The following is an 8,219-nucleotide window of genomic DNA, read 5'->3' as shown; positions in this document are numbered from 1 at the left end:
ACATGGCTGGTAAATGAACTACATTTCAAACAAATCGTCTATCAGCATCCTCATGACTAACCCTCATACTACACTGACTTTAGAGGGATTATGTCGCTTGTCCAAGGTTATACCATTACTAAGTGACAGAGTGGAATTGGCACTAGAGACTCCTGACCCTTTCCACCATACATGTTGCTTCCCTGCTCTAGTGTCACCACAAGAAAACTTTCTAAGCCCCAAAAGTAAGTAAATGCTTCCTTTATGAGTCCCCAATGCCACTTGGGTTCTTACAAATGTGCACCTTTTTAAATTGTAGTAAAATATATATAACTTACCATTTTAACCATTTTTAAGTATGCAGTTCAGTGGCATTAAGCGCATTCACATTGGTGTGAAACCATCACCACCAATCACTCCAGAACGTTTCTCATCTTCAAAAACTGAAACTCTTTACCAAATAAATAATAATTCCCCATTTCTTCCTCCAGCCCTTGGCAACCACCGTTCTATTTTCTGTCTTCATGAATTTGACTACTAGGTACCTCATACAAGTAATCATCCATTTATAACCAGCTTATTTCACTTAGCATTATATCTTCAAAGTTCATCCATGCTGTAGCATGTGTCAGAATTTCCTTTCTTTTTTTTTCTTTTTAATTTTATTGGGGAATATTGGGGAACAATATGTTTCTCCAGGGCCCATCAGCTCCAAGTTGTTGTCCTTCAATCTAGTTGTGGAGGGCGCAGCTCACTGGACCATATGGGAATCTAACCGGCAACTCTGTTATTCAGAGCTCACACTCTAATCAACTGAGCCATCTGGCCGCCCTCCTTCCTTTTTTAAGGCTGAATAATATTCCATTAGAGGTATGTACTGCAACATTTTGTTTATTCATTCATCCATTGATGGACACTCGGATTGCTTCCATGTTTTAGCTATTGTGAATAGTACTGCTATGAACATTGTTATTCAAGTGTTTGAGTTCTTTATTTCTTTTGAGTATATACCCAGACGTAGAATTGCTGGATCATATAGTAATCTATTTTTAATTTTTTCAGGAACTTCCTTCACTGTTTTTCATAGAGGCTGTACCATTGTTATAATTCCACCAAAAGTGCTTTAGGGTAAATGTGTACCTTATAATATAGCTTCTAGGAATGTATCTTAAATACTCGGCTCCTTGAAGAAAAGGCCTTTTGACATTCAACTTTCTATCCTGAACAACACCTCACATATAATTGATGCTTAGAAAGTATTGTGTTAAATAAATGCATAAATAGGATATCAAAAAATCACTATCTTGAAACAAAGAAATCTGCTTTTATTTGAAACATACTAAAAACATCAGACAAGATCCAAATAGCTGCCGAACAGAGATGTATTTTTTTAAAGCGTGTGTGTAAATCCAGAGTTTCATTTCTTAAAAACAAGTGGTCCCACAGTATATTTCTTTTTCTCTCACCAGCTTCTTGTCAACACACGGTTCATCTCTTCGTCCTGTTTCTTTTCTAGGCTCACAATAAAACTGATTTAAAGTAAAAGTTTCCTTAAGAGTTATGCTACAATATGCTGATATGAAAATAAATTTTCTAAAATTATTTTTTTTTACCCATAAGGGGGCCATCAAAGATTTCCTACTGATATTATTTTCTAAGAACTTGTGCACAAGTTATAGACTTCTTTCTGTCAAAAGCAACTAGATGATACTTTTGATTATCTTCCATTTTGAATTTCTAGGTAACATTTTAACACAGCAACGATTAAAATAGATGCAAAAGGCCTTTTTATTTATTATTATAATTAATAACTTTGTATTACAGGAAAAGTACTGTTCAAGTGTTTATTTCAGATTTTATTCTTTAGAAACAAGCTCGTGGAATACTTTCCTTATGATGTTCTTCCTTCTATATAGCTACTTATTCGCACAATAAGGTGGAAAGAGGAGAGGAGGTGAAATAAGTAAATGATGCTTCATAAAACCCAGCTAGATAGACAGGCAAAGAGGTTAGGTATTTACCTAAAATTAAATTTTGGTCATCTGTGATTATTCAGGGCTATAAAACTCATGTCTTAGATAGCTGCCCAGCATAAGACCCCACTTCCTCTTGAATCTCACACCTACCCCGTGAGCCCCCATAGCCATGTTTCCTATCACACAGCCCAATTTATTGGACCAGGGATGAGCACTTGACCAGGGCTAAACCAGTCTCTCTTCTGGGGACTTGCCCTTGTAGCAGGAAGAGAATGATTTGCAAGCTGGCTGCTTGCATTGAGGACATGTGACCCACAGGCCTCTGGGTCAGTCACATTTAGTCAACTGCACAAGGAGAAGCAGAGAAAGCCACTTGTAACCAGAACACTCCCAGAAAGAAGAAACAGTGCAGTCTGGAAAGGGATAGAGTGGGGGAGAGGGTGGGCAGGTAGCTGGACAGCTCCCAGGGCTCTGAAGGCTTTCCACTTTCAGGTTCTCATGGTGTCTGGGAGTCACTCTAGAGCCCCTCAGTCTTGACTGGCCCACCACAACCTAGTTCCTGGCAGATGATTTAATTTTGCATCATGTGTACATCTGTGACGAATTAGGGAAGAAGGTTAAGCTCCAGGATGAAGCTGGGTGGGGTGTGATCAGGGCGGTCCTGGGGAGCCTGGCTGAGAACTAGGCAAAGGCAGAGGCAGAGATACTGAGGATGGAGCTGAAGATCTGAGGTGAGGGTGGCACGTTAACTGTGCACATGTTGAGCCTGCGGAATGACTGGAGGCCATGTCCAGTGGACAGTGGTGGGTCTAAAGCTCAGGAGAGAGGTCTGGACTAGAAAGAGAGATTTAGGAATTATTAACATCTCGATGGTATTAGCAGTCAGGACAGTGAATGAAGTCACACAGAGAGAGTGTGAGAAGCGAGAAAAATGAGGCTGCATGACAGCATCAATAATTAAGGCATAGATGAAGAAAAAAGAAGCCAAAAAGGAGACTGCAGTGGGAGTATGGCTAGGAAAGCCCAGCAGCACAGAAACCAAGAGTGTTTGAAGAAGAGAGAGGTCAGTTGTTCAACTGAGTTATGGTTTAAGAGGTGTGCACTGGGTTTAATGACAAGGTGAGCATTGGCACCTCAGTGAGAACTTTTGCAGTGGAGTTGGGTGTGTGTGGCAGAAGCTCGATAAAATCGACAAAGGAATGAATGGCAGGGAAAACCACAGACTCAGGGTAGACAGCTCTGGAGAAATTTGGCTATCAAGCAGAGGAGAGAAAGGGGGCGGGAGCTGAAGGCAATGTGAGGTTAGGGGCACTAGGGGATCTGAGAGACAATTAAGAATGTTTAGATGCCTCACAGGTAGAAGCTTGTAGTAGAAGCAGGGAGGTGGACCACTGCTGAATGAGGTATTGAGAAAGTAAAGACAATGAGATCCACACCTGGGGTGATGCTCCCCTTGGTGACAATTCCTATGGGAGAGGGGGGAAGAAAGCAGGAAGGAGCAGAGAGGGATGCTGGGTCTCGATGTAGAATTAATGACAGCCTCAGTTGACTCCATGGGGACCTTTGCAACTAGAATGGCCCTTCAGAGGTGTCCCAAGTTGGGCCAAGAAGTCTGGGCAATTATCAGTCATTAGATGCCAGCTGCCCTGCCAAGGAAGAGCATGACCTTGGTCAAGGTGGCTCTCCTCAGCTGAGGCAATCCCTAAAGGGGCCCGACAGCTGAAGACTGCCTCTCGATGGCACTCCCAGCAAGCCGGGCCACAGATACTTCAGAAAAGAAGTTCTGGCGGTACAGCACAGGGTTTCCCACAGTCTTCATCCAAAATAAAGTTTAAGCTCCTTGGCCCCATGTTCAACTCCTTCCATCTTCTGGCCTCTGCCCACCACTCTAGGCTTCTCTCGTACCTTCTACTAATCTCCTACTTCTCACTCTTTGATCCCTCTGTGCCTTTTCACCTCCTTGGTCTGAAATGATCCTGATCTTACCCTATTCCTCCTTCAAAATCCATCTCCGACTTTGCTATTAGTATTTCTGGGAATGCTTCCCTGATTCTCCCAGATAAGAACAAATCTCTCCCTTGTCTCTCCTACCTCGTATGTATTTCTCCTTTGCATTTAATCATCCTGTGTTGTCAGTTATCTCACTCCCCAAATAGACACGAGTATGTGCTGGGTACAGTAGAGGAATTGAGTTACCATTAGTTAAATGAATATGTGAATGAATTTATGAATAGATGAATAAATTAATGAATTGGCAGAGCTTGGGCTCAGTGGGCTAACTAGTCTGGAGGCTGGTACCAAAGAGGGTCAGCAGCCATCTGAATAATAATGTCCAAAGGGCATGGTGAGCCCCTGTCCAGCCCATCTTGAATTGATAGCCAAGGGATCCTCTCTGGTGCTTGAGGGCAACAGAATTTCTGGGAAGCAGTGGTCCACAAAAGGAGGCAGCGATTTTATTCCAAGGATGGAGGGGAGAGGGGAAGGAGAGGAATAGGAAGATATTCTATCTTAATGGAAGTAAGACTTCAGCTATTGGCCGTGAGTACAAAGATAGGGTCTCTCCACACAGGGCCCTGGAGTAATCCAGGGCTGGCTGAATGTGAGGCCCAGGTCAGAGCCTTGGGCTGAGTGTATAATCTGCTACCAGTAGGGTTGGGAGGGGGAGATGACAGCAGGAGGACAGACAGGTCCAGGGCTCCCCCACGTCCACTCTGTGCGGGCTCAGGGAGAAGACAAACGCTAGATTCATTTGGTCCATTTGGGTCCGGGGCTGGGTACTTCTGAACTTGTTTGGGTGGGGTTTCATTACATGGGATGACAGGTTTTTCTTCTCCACTTCCCTCCACAAATACTTGTCTCCACGAGTTTTTTTATTTAACCCTCACATTAACATCGATATACATATTTTTTAAATTTATTAAATACTGATAATAGAACTGACCATGTGCTAGGCACTGTTCTTAGCATTTTACAAATATTAATGTATTTGATGTTCCTAACAGTGCTGCGAGGTCAGTAGGTACCTTTATCCTGCTTTACAGTTGAGAACAGTGAGGTCACATAGCTAGTAGGTAAATGGTTGTTTGCATTTTACACTGCACAGAGGTTTATTCATTCATTCATCAGGTAGTTACTGATTGCTTCCCTTGGGCCAGGCTCCGTGCTAGGCAGTAGAGTAAGTGCCAAATAAGACAGGGGAAGTCCCGGCCCTCAGGATGCTCACAGGGTTGGGTCCTGAATTCCATCCTGCTAAGGCTTGGTGGTTGCAGGTGCTCTCCACGGATGCTTCCTGTTAATCAGTCTGGAAATCATTTTTAAGCCATCCAGAGGATAGTGATATCATCCTCGAGCCCGCTCTTCTGCTTCACTGGCAAATGCGTGACTTGTCTCTACCCAACCGGCTCTAATAGTAAGAAAGCAAAGCCCCATGCCTAGAAGTGAGTGGAATACTTGGTTTCCAGCCCTATCTTCTTGCCTTTGTCTGTACTGTCTCCTCCACTTGGAATGCTGTCTCTAACACTCTATCCTTGCCACGGACTTTGGCAACAGCAGCTCCCAAGACAACTTCTTTGATGTACCAGCCCCATTCTAACACATTTAGTGAATGCTTACTAAGGACATTATCTTATTTAAGTCTCACAATAATCCTATGAGAAAGATCTTTTCATCTCCATATTATAGCTAAGAAAACCAAAGCTCAACAAAATGAAAGAACTTGCCTGAGGAGAGGTCACCCAGCAAGTAAAGAGCAGAACTGGGATTTGAACCCATGTCTGTCTGATTCTAAAGACCAAGCAGGTGATTTTTTCTTCCATTCTCTTTATTTTATTGCATTAGAAATTTATTTCCTTCACATATACAGAGTATAAAACTTATCTTCACAATGAATTATGCCTCTCTGCTCTCATTTTTTTCACACAAAAATTAATGGCCACTTCCTGAAAAAAAACAAAAAAACAAATAAATCCAGAGACCCACGCCCTTACCCAGGGCACTACACTGCTGCTACCGCAGCTTTTGTTTCTGGAATGCTTGGGTATTCAACATATATTCCACAATTATTCAGTTGCTTATGGTCCTCAGTTGTTTCATGTGTGAATTTCTTGTTTGTTCAGCTTGATTTTTATCCCCTGTGATGCACACAGTAAATACATAATAAATGTTTGTTGAATGAATGGATTTTACATGTATCTTGCTGAAATATATGCAGCTCTGTCTGATTCACTAGAGTGGCATACCCGAACAAGAAATAATTTTTCTTAATGTGTCCCTTATAAATTGAACCCTACCATATTTGATTAATTCCACATCATGCATTTTTATTGCACCAATCACTCTGGTATCAGGTCATATTTATTTTAAAAACAGATTCACAAAGGGTGCAGGGCTGGAGTGACAGTGTAAATATGTTAATAATAAAAATAATACTAAAGATATTTTACTGGAAACTCTCCCATGCTAATAATGAATAAGTGCAAACATATACGGAAATATGTTTGATTTACAATGCAATTAATTTAAAAAAGAATCAGACCCTATACCATATCTTGTATACTTAGATAATGAAAACTAAAAATGAATATTCGCCTCATAAAATTGGAGAAAACAAAAATCACCTTAAAGACCTTTAGCCCTTTTAATTAGTTAGAACAATAGCCCAATCACTGAAAATGGTGCCATTGTCGGATCAAATGTGTCCAGATTGGGAAGCTCCTCCTGGGGTAGCCGGGGAGATTTTGCACAGAGCAGAGGACATGAATACCCTGTACAGCCTTCACGATGCAAAGCACCACATATTATCCAGAGAACGAAGAGCCCTGGCACTTTCAATCATGCAACGAAAGGCTTTGGGGGTTTCTTGTTCAAGAGGAAGAAAAGTCTTTCTTGTCAACTCGCATTGTGGGATGTGTGCACATTTCCATAGTTAGGGATTTGGCCCTGTTTTAGGATCCAGCTAAAAAGAAAATGCATTTTCCTACCCTATTCAAACTGCAAGAAATAAGAAATGTGCTTAATTTGGTATTTCATCACTCAACTCAGACGTTCTAAGACAGCGTGCATTCTTATGCACACTTCGAGGAAAGATGCCCATTTTTGTAATAGGATTTATAAAGTTGACTCTGCCGGCTTTGTATCCAAGAGGGAAAGAAGCAGATGCCGCCGCCGCACCACAGGGATCTTCACGGCAGTGCAAAATGGTTGCAATTTTCCCTCATTTATTGGGGACAGATCTGCCGTGATGTAGCAGACACCAGACTTGTAGCTAGAACTATTTGTCTTATTAACCAAATCTTATGTATAACTTTGATTTTTTTTAAATAACATTTTAATTACAAAAACAGAGATGCTGGCTTGAGATAGCGCGTTTTCCTGTTTCTCTGGCAGTAATTATGCATCTTAAAAGAAATATTATAGAATGAAGTATCACAATTTTCATTTAAAAACAACAGCAACCATACAACAACGCAAAGCAAATAGAGACTAAACTGGGCCTTTAAAAAATTTCACAGCCTAGTAGCCAAATTATATCCCCTGAGGACCAGAATCAGAGAGAAGAAAATAACAGAAAATATATCATAAGAGCTTTTTGTTATAGGCCTTTTACTATTATTTTACCTTTAATCTCCACGCACAATTACTTTGAGAAAAATGAAATTTTAATTTAGAAACAAAATAATAAAGTAATCAATATCAAATGAGAAAAATTGAAAAAAAAAATAGCGTAGGGTAACCTTATGATGCTTAAATGTTTTGTGATTTACCATCAATCCCTTACAGTTAGAAACCACCTTACTCTGGGTATTCTGTTAAGGACCGGAAAGGGGGGAGGGCAGAGATGACTATTTCCACTCAAGAAGGTCTGTCTTTCCAAGGGATGTTTAATATGCAGTGATTAATACAACTTCTTACTGTTTAACCTTTTTTCCTACCTGGTCTTCACAAGGACTTCATGTAAGACAGATAGGTGTGTATTGTGGTTAAGAGGTGAAGCTTTGGGCACACCTGAGTTTAAATACCCACTCTGCAGGTGATTTTGATCAATTTACTTAACTTCTCTAAGCCTCAGTTCCTCATCTCTGAAGTGGGTATAATTATAGTAGCTACTGCTCAGGGTTAGTGTTAGCATGAAAGGAGATGGTACCTGCAAAAAGCATTTAAGTATTCCATAAATGTGAGGGGAAAAATTCTAAGCCAAGTTTTAAGCTCCTGTTCTGTTTTTATAGCACATTATAGGAAGCAAATCCAAACCACCATTTTCCTGGT

Source organism: Rhinolophus hipposideros (genome assembly GCF_964194185.1).
Source record: "Rhinolophus hipposideros genome assembly, chromosome: 11".
Taxonomy (NCBI): Eukaryota; Metazoa; Chordata; class Mammalia; order Chiroptera; family Rhinolophidae; genus Rhinolophus; species Rhinolophus hipposideros.
The sequence above is the reverse complement of the archived record's forward strand: the minus strand, read 5'-3'. Positions refer to the sequence as shown.